The 14,931-nt window shown below is 38.2% G+C and overlaps 1 long non-coding RNA gene across 1 annotated transcript; it reads left to right on the top strand.

Annotated features, from left to right (window-relative positions):
- Nucleotides 1-777: 777 nt before the first annotated feature.
- LOC120865461 lies at nucleotides 778-14,051 on the top strand. Its single transcript, XR_005721415.1, has 3 exons — nucleotides 778-871; nucleotides 8,863-8,864; nucleotides 14,037-14,051. It is a non-coding gene; the product is annotated as an uncharacterized LOC120865461 (long non-coding RNA).
- Nucleotides 14,052-14,931: the final 880 nt, after the last annotated feature.

Genomic DNA, 14,931 nt, shown 5'->3' with positions numbered 1-14,931 from the left:
CATATATATGCTGTCTACAAAAAACCCATTTCAGAACACAAGACACATATAGACTGAAAGTGAGAGGATGGAAAAATATATTCCATGCAAATGGGAAGAAAAAGAAAGCTGGAGTAGCAATCTTCATATCAGACAAAAGAGACCTTAAAGTAAAGAAGATTATAAGAGATAAGGAAGGACACTACATAATGACCAAGGGATCAATCCAAGAGGAAGACATGACAATTGTAAATATTTATGCACCCAACATAGGAGCACCTCCGTACGTAAGACAAACACTAACAGACATAAAAGGAGAAATGGACAGTAACACAATAATAGTAGGAGACTTTAACACCCCACTCACACCAATGGACAGATCATCAAAACAGAAAATTAATAAGGAAACATAAGCCTTAAATGGTACATTAGATGAGATGGATCTCATTGATATCTTCAGGACATTCCATCCAAATGCAGAAGAATATACCTTCTTGTCAAGTGCATATGATACATTCTCCAGGATAGACCACATCTTGGGTCACAAATCAAACCTCAGTACATTTAAGAAAATTGAAATTGTATCAAGCATCTTTTCCAACCATAATGCTATGAGACTAGATATCAATTATAAGAAAAAAGTATAAAAAACACAAACACATGGAGATTAAATGATACACTTCTAAATAAGCAATAGATTACTGAAGAAATCAAAAGGGAAATAAAAAAGTTTCTATAAACAAATGACAATGAAAACACAACAACTCAAAACCTATGGGATGCAGCAAAAGCAGTTCTAAGAGGGAAGTTTATAGCAATACAATCCTACCTCAAGAAACAAGAAAAACATTGAATAGACAACCTAAATTTACATCCGAAACAACTGGAAAAGGTGGGGGGGCGGGGACCCAAAATTAGTATTAGGAAAGAAATCATAAAGATCCAAGCAGAAATAAATGAAAAAGAAATGAAAGAAAAATAGTAAAAGTGAATAAAACTAAAAGTTGGTTTTTTGAGAAGATAAGCAAAATTGACAAATCTTTAGCCAGACTCTTAAGAAAAAAAGAGAGAAGAATCAAATCAACAAAATGAGAAATGAAAAAGGAGACGTTACAACAGATGATGCAGAAATACAAGGGATTATAAGAGACTGTTATGAATAACTCTATGGCAATAAAATGGATAGCCTGGAAGAAATGGACAGATTAGAAAAGTTCAATATTCCAAGACTGAACCAGGAAGAAATAGAAATTATGAACAACCCAATTACAAGCACTGAATTTGAAGCTGTAATCAAAAATCTCCCAAAAAACAAAAGCCCAGGACCAGATGGCTTCACAGGAGAATTCTATCAAACATTTAGAGAAGGGCTAGTGCCTATCCTTCTAAAACTCTTTTTAAAAATTGCAGAGGAAGGAACACGTCCAAACTCATTCTACAAGGCCACCATCACCCTGATACCAAAACCAGACAAAGACAACACAGAAGAAGAAAACTACAGGCCAATATCACAGATGAACATAGATGCAAAAATCCTCGACAAAATTTTACCAGACAGAATTCAGCAACACATCAAAAAGTTCATACACCACAATCAAGTTGGGTTTATTCCAGGGATGCAAGAATTCTCAATATATGCAAATCAATCAATGTGATACACCATATTAACAAACTGAAAGATAAAAACCATATGGTTATCTCAATAGATGCAGAAAAGGCCTTTGACAAAATTCAGCACCCATTTATGATTAAAACTCTTCAAAAAATGGACAAAGAAGGAACCTACCTCAACATAGCAAAGGTCATATATGATAAGCTTACAGCAAACATTATTCTCAGTGGTGAAAAACTGAAAGCATTCCCCCTAAGATCAGGAACAAAACAAGGGTGTCCAATTTCACCAGTATTATTCAACATAATTCTGGAAGTCCTAGCTACAGCAATCAGAGAAGAAAAAGAAGTAAAAGGAATCCAGATAAGAAAAGAAGTAAAGTTCTCACTGTTTGCAGGTGGCATGATACTGTACATAGAAAACTCTAAAGATGGTATCAGAAAATTACTAGAGCTAATCAGTGAATTTAGCAAAGTTGCAGGATACAAAATCAATACAGAGAAATCAAATCAAAAAGAGAAATTAAGGAATTGATCCCATTCACCATTGCAACAAAAAGAATTAAATATCTAGGAATAAACTCACCTAAGGAGAGAAAAGAACTATACACAGAAAATTATAAGACATTGATGAGAGAAGTCAAAGATGACATAAACAGATGGAGAGATATTCCATGTTCCTGGGTAGGAAGAATCAATATTGTGAAAATGACTATACTACCAAACACAATCTACAGATTCAATGCAATCCCTATCAAATTACCAATGGCACTTTTCATAGAACTAGGACAAAAAAATTCACAATTCATATGGAAACACAAAGACCCCAAATAACCAAAGCAGTCTTGAGAAAGAAGAAAGGGACTGGAGGAATCAACCTCCTGACTTCAAATTATACTACAAAGCTACAGTCATCAAGACAGTATGGTATTGGCACAAAAACAGAAATATAGACCAATGGAACAAGATACAAAGCCCAGAAATAAATCCATGCACCTAAAGTAACCTTATTTTTGACAAAGGAGGGAAGAATATACAATGGGGCAAGAACAGCCTCTTCAATAAATGGTGCTGGGAAAACTGGACAGCTACATGTAAAAGAATGAAATTAGAACACTTCCTAACACTATACACAAAGATAAACTCAAAATGAATTAAATACCTAAATTTAAGACTAGAAACCATAAAACTCTTAGAGGAAAACATAGGCAGAACACTCAATGACATAAATCAAAGCAAGATCCTCTATGACCCACTTCCTAGAGTAATGGACATAAAAACGGAAATAAACAAGTGGGACCTGATTAAACTTAAAATCTTTTGTGCAGCAAAGGAAACTACAAGCAAGGTGAAAAGACAACTCTCAGAATGGGAAAAATAATAGCAAATGAAACATTAACAAGGGATTGATTTCCAAAATATATAAGCAGTTCATACAACTTAATACCAAAAAAAAAAAAACCCAAACAAAATGTGGAGAAAAGACCTAACCTAAACAGACATTTCTCCAAAGAAGACAAACAGATGGCTAATAAGCACATAAAAAGATGCTCAACATTGCTCATTATTAAAGAAATGCAAATCAAAAGCACAATGAGATATCACCTCACACCAGTCAGAATGGCCATCATCAAAAAGTCAACAAACAATAAATGCTGGAGAGGGTGTGGAGAAAAGGGAATGTTCTTGCACTATTGGTGGGAATGCAAATTGATACAGCCACTATGGGAGTCAGTATGGAGATTCCTTAAAAAATTAGGAATAAAACCACCCTATGACCCAGCAATCCCATGCCTAGGCATATACCCTGAGGAAACCTAAATTGAAAAAGTCACATGTATCCCATTGTTCATTGCAGCACTATTTACAATAGCTAGAGCATGGAAGCAACCTAGATGTCCATTGCTAGATGAATGGATAAGGAAGTTGTATATACACCATGGAATATTACTGAGTCATAAAAAGGAAGGGATTTGAGTCCATTCTAATGAGGTGGATGAATCTAGAATCTATTATACAGAGTGAAGTAAGTCAGAGAAAGAGATAAATATCATATTCTAACACATATATACAGACTCTAGAAAAGTGGTACTGAAGAATTTATTTACAGGGCAGCAGTAGAGAAACAGACATGGAGAATTGACTTATGGACATGGGGCAAGCGGAGGAGAGGGTGAGATGTATGGACAGAGTAAAATGGAAACTTACATTACCATATGCAAAATAGATAGGCAACAGGAATTTGCTGTATGGCTCAGGAATCTCAAACAGGGGCTCTGTATCAACTAGAGGGGTGGGATGGGGAGGAAGATGGGAGGGAGGTTTAAAAGGGAGGGGATATATGTATACTTATGAATGATTCATGCTGAGGTTTGACAGAAAACAAAATTCTGTAAAGCAATTATCTTCAATTAAAAAATAAATTTAAAAAAGTAAGGAAGTATTGTTACATGTTAGCATAAGAATGAACCACAAAAACATTATACCAAGTGAAAGAGCCAGGCAGAAAGGCCACATCTTTTACAATACATTTATATGAAATGTCCAGAAAAGTTAAATTTATAGAGACAAAAAGTAGATTAGTGGTTGCCTTGGGCTGCGGGTAGGAATGGGGAGTGTCTAAATGGATATGAGTTTGAGGGAGATGAAAATGTTTTAAAATGAGGTTATGCTGGAGCCTATTATATACAGTGAAATTAGTCAGAAAGAAAAGCACCAATACAGTATACTAACACATATATATGGAATTTAGAAAGATGGTAACTATGACCCTATATGCGAGACAGCAAAAGAGAGACAGACATATAGAACAGTCTTTTGGACTCTGTGGGAGAAGGCAAGGGTGGGATGATTTGAGAGAATAGCATTGAAACATATATATTTTCATATGTAAAACAGATCGCCAGTCCAGGTTCGATGCATGAGACAAGAGTGCTCAGGGCTGGTGCACTGGGATGACCCTGAGGGATGGGATGGGGAGGGAGGTGGGAAGGGGGTTCAGGATGGGAAACACATGTACATCCATGGCTGATTCATGTCAATGTATGGCAAAAACCACCACAATATTGTAAAGTAATTAGCCTCCAATTAAAATAAATAATTAAAAAACAATAAAACAAAAAATAAAATGAAGTTATGGATGGTTACACAATTCTGTGAATAAACTAAGAACTTGCTGAATTAAAATAGCTGACTTTATGGTATATAAATTACACTGTCACAAAGTTATTAATAAAAAATTAATTTGAAAAATAAATAGTTCTCACTTTGGGCCTCAGCTTAGAGGCTGTAATTTCCAGAAAAATAATGGCCTGTGTCCCATTGCTCTGCAGCCTTGGCCAGGTTACCCAAATTTGTCTCACCTCTTAGCCTAAAAAGGAACAGTGGGCTCCAGAGATGATTGTTCTGAAGTCCTAAAGTGGGCAGAGGCAAGGGAATGAATTCTCTCCAAGAGCCTTTAGGAGGAATACAGCCTTGCTGACACATTGATTTTAGGACTTCTGATCTCTAGAACTGTAAGATAATATATTGGTGCTGTTTTAAGCCACTAAATTTGTGGTAATTTGTTATGGTAGCATTAGAAAACTAATGTAGTGTTTAAAAAATGAATTCTTACAATGCAAGAAGTATCTTCAGAAAGATTTAAAATTTAGCCTTTAGGTCTTACTCATCAGCAAATTTTATTTCTATAAATACAGAGAAAAGCCTTATTAAAAACTGTTAGGGAGACTTCCCTGGAAGTCCAGCAGTTAAGACTTAGCCTTGCAAGGCAGGAGGCGCAGGTTTGATCCCTGGTCAGAGAACTAAGATCCCACATACCTTGTGGCCAAAAAACCAAAACAGAAATGAGAAGCAATGTTGTAACCAATTCAATAAAGACTTTAAAAATGGTCCACATTTAAAAAAATCTTTAAAAAGAAAAAAGACTGTTAGGAAAAGGCACTTCTGTTAGAGATTCCCAGGTGGTGCTAAAGAACCTGCCTGCCAGTGCAGAAGACATAGGCGGCTCGGTTTCAGTCCCAAGGTCAGAAAGATCCACTGGAGGAGGGCACGGCAACCCACTCCAGTATTATTGCCTGGAGAAGCCTATGCACAGAGGGCAGAGGTGGGTTACAGTCCACAGGGTCACAAAGAGTCGGACATTACTGAGGCTACGTAGCACGCACACAAGATGCTTCTATTGCCTTCCCATGCTGGGTGCTAGAATCTTGACTGTGGTTGTCAATTTGGAGTACAGCTGATTCAGACACTATACAAAGTCCTACATAAAGCGGCCCTTCAATTTGTGACATTAAAATGATAACAAGGATTAAGACTGATTTAGTTACACTAAAGAATCAGAACCCCAATCAGTTTACTTAACAATTAACTTAGAGAGGGGAGGGATAAATGGGGAGACTGAGATTGACAAATATACACTACTATGTATAAAATAGATAACGTACTGTATAGCACAGGGAATGCTGCTCAATCCTCTGCAATGAAGAATCTAAAAAGAGTGGATAGATGTATATGTATGTCTGACTCACTGTACTGTATACCTGAAACTAACATGGCATCGTAAAAACTATATTCCAGTAAAAATAATAAAAAATTAACTTAGACAACAAATAATATATCGGCTTTGTTCCAGTTAGCTCCCCACTCTTTATTAGAAGTCTAGTATAATTTAATCCTGCTGTCTTTGGTTTCAGTTCCCCCTACAGGATGATAACATTCCCTCTGCCCTCAGCCTAACTATAATGCATCCGCAGATCCACTCACCTACTTCACATTTCCTCTAGGTTGGCTCAGATGTTCCAAATCCAACATGGGCAAAATAATCAATCAGCTCTACCCCACCCCACTTCCCACCTCATGCTCTGTCATCCTTTCTTCCCTGATTTACGAGGCTGTCAGAGAAACCAGAACACCATTTTATATGCTTGTTAATTTTTTTAATTTCTAAATATTCCTTACATCTGCCCTCTCCTCCCTGCTACAACCATGGTCCAGCTCTAAGACCTCAGCCTCTCTCTCCAGGACCACTCTCACAGCTCCCTCATTCATCTACCTCGAGGCATGTAAAGGTCAATTTGTTCCAAGCAGACCACAGAAAAAATATTCTAACATACACATCTAATCACTCTCTGTGACCCCTATGGACCGTAGCCCGCCAGGCTCCACTGTCCATTGGATTCTCCAGGCAAGAATACTGGAGTGGGTAGCCATTTCCTTTTGCAAGGGATCGTCCTGATCCAAACCTGGGTCTCCTGCATTGCACAGAAATTCTTTACCATCTGAGCCGCCAGGAAAGTCCAATCATTTACCACGGCTATGTGAAACCCATTCTTATTCTACCTCACCAGCTTTAACTGAAGGCCAACTCTTCAGTTTCCTGCTAGAGTTATTCATGTGATAGCTTCCCCCCGCTACCCCCTGCAACACCTTAAAACAGTTCCCAGTTTCCATTTGGAAATCTATGGGCTTCTGGAGAACCTGGCTTCTGCCCTGCCTGGTATCTAGTATCTGGAATGGAATATGTGCCTCCATACAGATATGCTATCTAAGAATGTGCACATGACCTCTGCTGGTCCAATCAGAGTGGATCTAGGACTGGAGTCGGAATTTCTTGCACAGAGTCTCTGGACAATAGGGTAGATGCACCAGAGGGCTGGGATGCTAGATGCCAGTGTAGTGTCATGAGGAAGGAAACCCACTGAGGGCAAATATGGCCTCTGTGGCAGCAGCAGCAGCAGTAGCGGCACATATTTGTCCTGGGATAAAACCATGAGCTTCTGCATGATATTATGCCTGAGGGCTATGTTACCTTGAAATGTCTTCATTTTATGGATAAATAAATTTTTTTCATTATTTAAAGTATTTAAATTGAGATTTATATAAATGGGTAGACACCCTGTGTTCATGAATTGGAAGACTAAATATTCTTAAGATGTCAATTCTTCCCACTTTGGTCTACAGATTCAATACATCCCAATCAAAATCCCAGCAAGCTACTTTGTGGACATCAACAAACTAATTCCAAAGTTTGTGCAAAAAAGGCAAAAACTAAAAATAATCAACAAAATACTGAAAAAGAAGGAAGCTGGAAGACTGACACACCAGATTGCAACACTTTTTATAAACTATGGCAATCAAGACAGTGTGGTATAGGATAAGAACAAAAAAAGATATACAGATTAATGGAACAGAAGGGTCCAGAAACAGGTCTACCCAATATAGACAACTTACCTTAGATAAAGAAAAAAAAATCAATTCCAAGGAGAAAAAAAAAATAATCTTTTCCACAAACCATGCTGGAACAATTGAACTTCCATATGCAAAAAAAAAAAAAAAAAGTCTAGACACAGACATTACACCAGTCACAAAAATTAAATTTTGTAAAGATTACTGTAAAGAAAAATAATTTTCCTCTACTCACACTCAGAACACTTCAGCAGGCAGATGGGTTTCCCACACCAAGCAATTCTCCAACACCTGCTGGGTGGCCCACAATTCAATTAATACTGACACTAGCCAGATTCAGCACAGACCCCATGAGGTGCATGGCACCCACTCCAGATGCTGGCTTCAAGTCCAAGATGTCACCTGTGCTTCTGACCAACTGGCTGTAAACCAGAGTTTCCAAAACCCCCTCCTAAGGTTTCAATCATTTGAGTTTCCATGACCCACTCCTGAGGTATAATAATTTTCTAGAACAGCTCAGAGAACTAGAGGAAACACTTATGTTTACAGGTTTTAGTTCAGTTCAGTTCAGTCACTCAGTCATGTCCGACTCTTTGCGACCCCATGAATAACAGCACGCCAAGCCTCCCTGTCCATCACCAACTCCCAGAGTTCACTCAGACTCGCGTCCATCGAGTCAGTGATGCCATCCAGCCATCTCATCCTGGGTCATCCCCTTCTCCTCCTGCCCCCAATCCCTCCCAGCATCAGAGTCTTTTCCAATGAGTCAACTCTTCTCATGAGGTGGCCAAAGTACTGGAGTTTCAGTTTTAGCATCATTCCTTCCAAAGAAATCCCAGGGCTGATCTCCTTCAGAATGGACTGGTTGGATCTCCTTGCAGTCCAAGGGACTCTCAAGAGTCTTCTCCAACACCACAGTTCAAAAGCATCAGTTCTTCGGTGCTCAGCCTTCTTCACAGTCCAACTCTCACATCCATACATGACCACAGGAAAAACCATAGCCTTGACTAGATGGACCTTAGTCGGCAAAGTAATGTCTCTAGTTTTGAATATGCTATCTAGGTTGGTCATAGCTTTCCTTCCAAGGAGTAAGCGTCTTTTAATTTCATGGCTGCAGTGACCATCTGCAGTGATTTTGGAGCCCCCAAAAATAAAGTCTGACACTGTTTCCACTGTTTCCCCATCTATTTCCCATGAAGTGATGGGTTTACAGGTTTATTACATAATAAAAGACCCAGGTGAATAGCCAGATGAAGAGATACGTGGGGCAAGGTCCAGGAGGGTCTTGAGCAAAGGAGCTTTTGTTCCGCTGGAGTCGGGTTGCACCACCCTCCAGGCATCTGGATATATTCACTGACCTGGAAGCTCTTCAAGACTCATACTTTGGAGATTCTTTGGAGACCTTATCATGTAGACATGATACATCCACTTCATTTATAACCCCTCCCCTCTTGTCTTCAAGAACTGGGGAGTGGGGCTGCAAGTTCAAGCTTCTAATCTCAGCTTATTCTTTTTAGTGACCAGCCTCCCCACCCAGAAGTCCACCAAGAGTTCTCTCATTAGAATAAAAGATGTTCATATCATCCAAGAGGGCTTCCTGGTAGCTCCGCCAGTAAAGAATTCTCTTGCAATGCAGGAGAATTCCAGTTTGATTCCTGAAATTACAAAAGTCTCAGGAATTCTGTGCCAGAAATTGGGTATGTGTGTGTGTGTGTTTACTGGAGCATTATTTATGATAGTCAAAATGTGGAAACAACTTAAGTATCCATCAATGGATAAATGGATAAAGAAACTGTGGTATATATACAATGGAATATTACTCACTCATAAAAAGTAATGAAACATGAATGGACCTCGGGGCATTATACTAAGTAAAATAAGTCAGAGAAAGACAAATACCATATGACCTCACTTGCATGTGACATCTAAAAACAAAAAGGGTCATAGATAGAGGGAATAGATTGGTGGTTGCCAGAGGTGTGGAGGATGGGAGAAATGAGTAAACTTTGTATGGGTTTTTTCCTTAGTTTAAACACATTGAATTAAAACATTTCTAAACTTCTACTCTGTAAAGACTGTTAAAAGAATCAAAAGACATGCCACAACTGAAAAATACTTGCAAATTTGTTAAAGGATTTTCATTTAAAAATACAAAGAACACTGAAAACTCGGCAATAAGAAAACAGACAACCCACCAGAAAAAAAAAAAATGGGCAAAAGATCTGAACAGATGCCTCACCAAGGAAGATGGCAAATAAGTATTTGCAAAGGTGCTCATCTTCATTTGTCACAGGGGAAGTTCATGACACAACAGTGAGATATCACACACATCTCTCAGGATGGCTAGGATCCAGAACACTGGCACACCAAATGCTGGTGAACATGCAACCTAACAGGCCCCCTCACTCGTGCTGCCTGGGGGTGCAAATGGTACAGGCTCTTTAGCAAAGCTCTTGGCTATCTCTTCCAAAGCTAAACATAGTCTTACCATACCATACAATTCAGCAATCTTATCTTATTTTAATCTGTAACATTTATTTAGGCAAAAAAAATCCCCCAAACAAAAAAATCTGTACACACAGCATTAATACTTGAGTGATGTCTTGATTTAAAATATAGCATGATTCATGTGCAGGACACTTCCATTCATCTAGTCACAGTGAGAACAGAGCCTTCAGTCCAGATATTTGAGAGTCTTTGAAATGTATACATATTACACTTTCCAACGAATTTTTTTATATCCTTTGAAATAAGTTAAACTCTTTCACCAAAATTTAAGCAAAAGATCATTTTTTCTACATTCACGAGTCAGCGAGAACTAGGCAGTGGGAATTCTATAAAAGTCAGGAATTTCAAATTTTTATTCTTACAGATTATCTGAGAGTATGAATCTTAACATAACATCCTCCCATTTTTAAATGCTGTCAAGAATATTCTGAGTTTATAAAAGGATGTCTCAGCTTTCATTAGCTAAGTAGCTTCCTGCCTCTAAGTTGATTAAAATAAGCTTTAAAAAATCCAATTTGAACAATGTTCCAAAATAAATTCAAAATTAAGCATGTATTATTAATGAACTACATTTATGATTTCTCATCATCTGATAAATTTGGATTTTAAAAACATCCTTAATAGCTATTCTGTCTAGGTATGAAGTTAGGATGTGCTCTCCGAAAGAGCTGTGCTACATCCAGAGAAATGAGAAAAAGCATTGATTTTCCTATAATTAAAAAAGAAACAGGCAGGAGGAGGAAAACAGGCAGAAAAAGCCCTTTCTCAGGTTAACATAGAGTGTCTTAGGTTAAGATTTGGAAACCAAAGAATGCACAATTAGGAACAGACATGTCATGCAAAAGCTATAAAATACTAAAAATATATATAACAATTAGTCATTCAAAGCACACTCAGCAGAATTTCCTATCATACTGCTAGTTTCATCACTGAATCAAGTCGGAGTTGCTTTATTACTTAAATAAACAGTTTCTGAATCAATACAAAAAAATGAAAAAATGTGTCAACATAAACCAATTGGTAAAGTTTAAACATCCAATATCCACACAACCATTTGAAACTGCTGCAGTGGATTTGAGAGGGAAACCATAAGTTTGCAAGCCTCTCTGTAAGCTGCAGCAATCTTATTTATCCAGTTTATTTGAAAATGTATATTCACTTAAAACCCTGCAAACAAGAAAAAACAAACAAAAATCCTGCACACAACTGTCTATACCAATGTACAACTGTCTGAAACTGGAAGCAACCAAGAAGTCCTTCCACAGGTGCAGGGATAAACAGACAACAGAATGCCGTTCAGCGTAAAAAAGAAGCTGTGAAAAGATACAGTGGGAGCTTCTGTGGTGGCTCAGTGGTAAAAATCTCCCTGCCAATGCAGGGGACATGGGTTTGATCCTTGGTCTGAGAAGATTCCACATATCACAGGACGACTAAGCCCACATGCCACAGCTACTGAGCCAGGGTTCTGGAGCCCGTGAGCCCTGAAAAGAGAGACCACTGCGATGAGAGGACTGTGTACCAAAACTAGAGAGCAGCCTCTGCTCAACACAGCTGAAGCAGGCCCGTGCGGAGCAATGAAGACTCAGCACAGCCAAAAATGAAATAAAATTTAAAAAGACATGGATGAAGGACTCTTTTTTAATATTAATTTATTAATTTTAATTGGAGGCTAATTACTTTACAATATTGTATTGGTTTTGCCATACATCAACATGAATCCGCCACAGGTATACACGTGTTCCCCATCCTGAACCCCTCTCCCTCCTCCCTCCCTGTACCATCCCTCTGGGTCATCTCAGTGCACCAGCCCCAAGCATCCAGTATCATGCATCGAACCTGGACTGGTGATTCGTTTCATATATGATATTATACATGTTTCAATGCCATTCTCCCATATCATCCCACCCTCTCCCTCTCCCACAGAGTCTAAAAGACTGTTCTGTACATCTGTGTCTTTTTTGCAAGTGACTATTTATTACTGGGCTAAAGAAGTCAGTGTGGAAGAGCTATATTGCTTAGTCCAAATATAGGCCCTTCTGGAAAATACAAAACTGTGAACAATAAAATGATCAGTGGTTGTCAGGTGTTCTGGGAAGGGAGAAGTAAAGAAACAGGAGGAGAACAGGGGGTTTTCAGGGTGCAAATGGGTTTTTTCTCACTATAAGTCAAAACCCATAACCTACCTGTACTTTATATTCTAGGACTAGTATCATCTATGAGCACTTTATACTGTGTTCATTCATAATTCGTTCATCATTTCCTCAAGAAGTGATTATCAAGCATGATTTAATACATATAGTATGTTCTGGGTCAAAATATTCTGTGTGTATTTGCACTTATTGCATCCCTTACTGGAATTTCTTTCTCCATTAGTTGCCTAGTATTTGCCTGTTTAACATTCTAAGCTCGCCCCAGTTATGAAGTGCTCTGAAAACACATACGCAGCGCCTCTCCCCACCTGGAGTTAGTTCATCCTCTTGTCTGTCTCATGTGAGCTTCTTCTATACTTGAATGCTTCACCATATGGACCAGTATTGGATTACATCTCTTCTATAAGCTCTTAAAGGTCGGGGAGCATTGTTATTTAAATGACTTTATAAATTGTAACCACCAGTCGGTGAAAACCTTGAACACTCACTGTTCAAAGAAATATACTTTTAATAACTAGTTTGTGTGGGCCCATAAAACATATAAAATAAAAATAATGCAGGTTTTTAGTAAGGTTCAGATATCTTTACGCAGAAAGAAGAAACATGCAGAATGCAATTAAATAATCAACACCGATAGGCTCCAGACTTCTGGGAGAGACTCAGGAGTTAGATGGTGAGTGGATTTGGATTCAGGGACGTGGGTATGAAGACTGTGGACCAGAATGTAACATCCCCAGCAAATCCTCCATTAACAAAGACGGTTAACTTTCATTTATTTTTCTCATGAATTAATAGATCATGCAATTTAGAGCTGTTTAGATTCACAGCACAATTGGGCAGCAGTACAGAGTTTCCTCATGTACTCCTTGTCTGCATACGGGCCTCTTCCCCTACAGTGGGCATCCTGCTCCCCGTGGTCCTTCTGTTAGAGTGGAGGGCACTGCCCTGCACGGCAAGGTATGCCTGTCTTTCCTAGAGGGTAAACATCTTCCTAGTTTTAGAAAGGTTCTAAATGTTTAGGAAAACTGAAATCATAACAATAATACTATTGTGATAAAGGACATGTATGAACTTCTTATATATTTTTAATGTACAAAATATTTCGCCTGTCGGAACTTCAGCTTCATAACTAAAATGTCAGATCAAGCAGTTGATTTAGATTTGTGATTTAAAGTTGAAATCTTCCTGAATTGGAACATTTATGTGACTTTTATTAAACTTTACTGTATTTACACATTCAATTTATTACATTTATAAGTTATACAATACTTGCTGCTACTGCTAAGTCACTTCAGTCGTGTCCGACTCTGTGTGACCCCATAGACAGCAGCCCACCAGGCTCCCCCATCCCTGGGATTCTAGGTAGGTTTTATTTATACTTACAAAGGAACTGGGATGTATTAAATTTGCAATGTAGTTTAAAGATATAAAATGTGTAAACAGTCCAAACTTAGCAGTAATAAGAGCCCCTCTGCAAGTGACAGTTAATAATTGCTCAAAAATATGGGCTTTAAAACTTTGGGGAAAACTAGGGCTTTATATCTGTGACTTATTTAAAAATCTCAATAGACTTTTTTGGAATAGATGCAGTTTTCTCTGAAGAAAACAAAAATAACCTTTAATATCTAACTTTTCCAGAGCAAATCAACCCTTCCTTTAATCTTTGAAACTTCTATAATTGTATAAAAATATACATTTTCCCCTGGATTTCTCCCTTTGCTATCATGCAGTTGAATTCCAGAACACAAGGACAATGTCTCATTTATATCCAACTCTGTAATGTCTGGCATAAGCTTTTGGCACACAGTAAGTGCTCAGTAAATACTGAACATAATGCAAAGGTTCTGGAAAAGACAGCAGAGCATGACTTCATATCTCCAATGTACATTTATTCATTGTCAAGATACTAGTACCAAGCAATACAAGTGTATCCCAGGTGACTTGAAACATGATTAACATTTTGGTCAAATCTCAGAGTGAAAAAAACTGTGTAACAGTTCATCTCTCTTCCCGTCCATTCCTGTGTCAGTTAAATTCCACAGGAATTGCTGTGGCTTCTTTAACTTTGCTTCTTATCCTTGAGCAGCTCTGAGGCTTCAGAATTTGTCGGTTATTTCAGTTATCTCAATGTAAACACTGACTTTACCATAGTGAAAAGAACTTGGAACGAAGGAACCCATGCTCAAGTACTGATACTGCCACAGGCCAAATACAACAGAGCAGCTGTGCAGCCTGGGGCTGTTGCTTACCCTCTCTGAGTATCACTTTCCTTGTCAGTAAAAGAAAACGCTATCAGTATTTGCCTCACAGAGATTCTGTGCTTGTAGAACGCCATCATAAGGTATAAATTTGGGGCAATTATACAAATGAAAGATGCTACATGGTCACAAAAACCACTTCTCTCTCTGTCTAGACATTGCTTTCCAGATCCTTCCTACTCAAAGTGTGTCTGTGGCCCAGAACCTGGGAACTTGTTGGCTGTGCAGAATCGCAGTCT

Source organism: Oryx dammah, unplaced genomic scaffold (assembly GCF_014754425.2).
Source record: "Oryx dammah isolate SB20612 unplaced genomic scaffold, SCBI_Odam_1.1 HiC_scaffold_6, whole genome shotgun sequence".
NCBI lineage: Eukaryota > Metazoa > Chordata > Mammalia > Artiodactyla > Bovidae > Oryx > Oryx dammah.
Note: the sequence above shows the minus strand (reverse complement) of the source record. Positions and strands in the feature narration are given on the sequence as shown.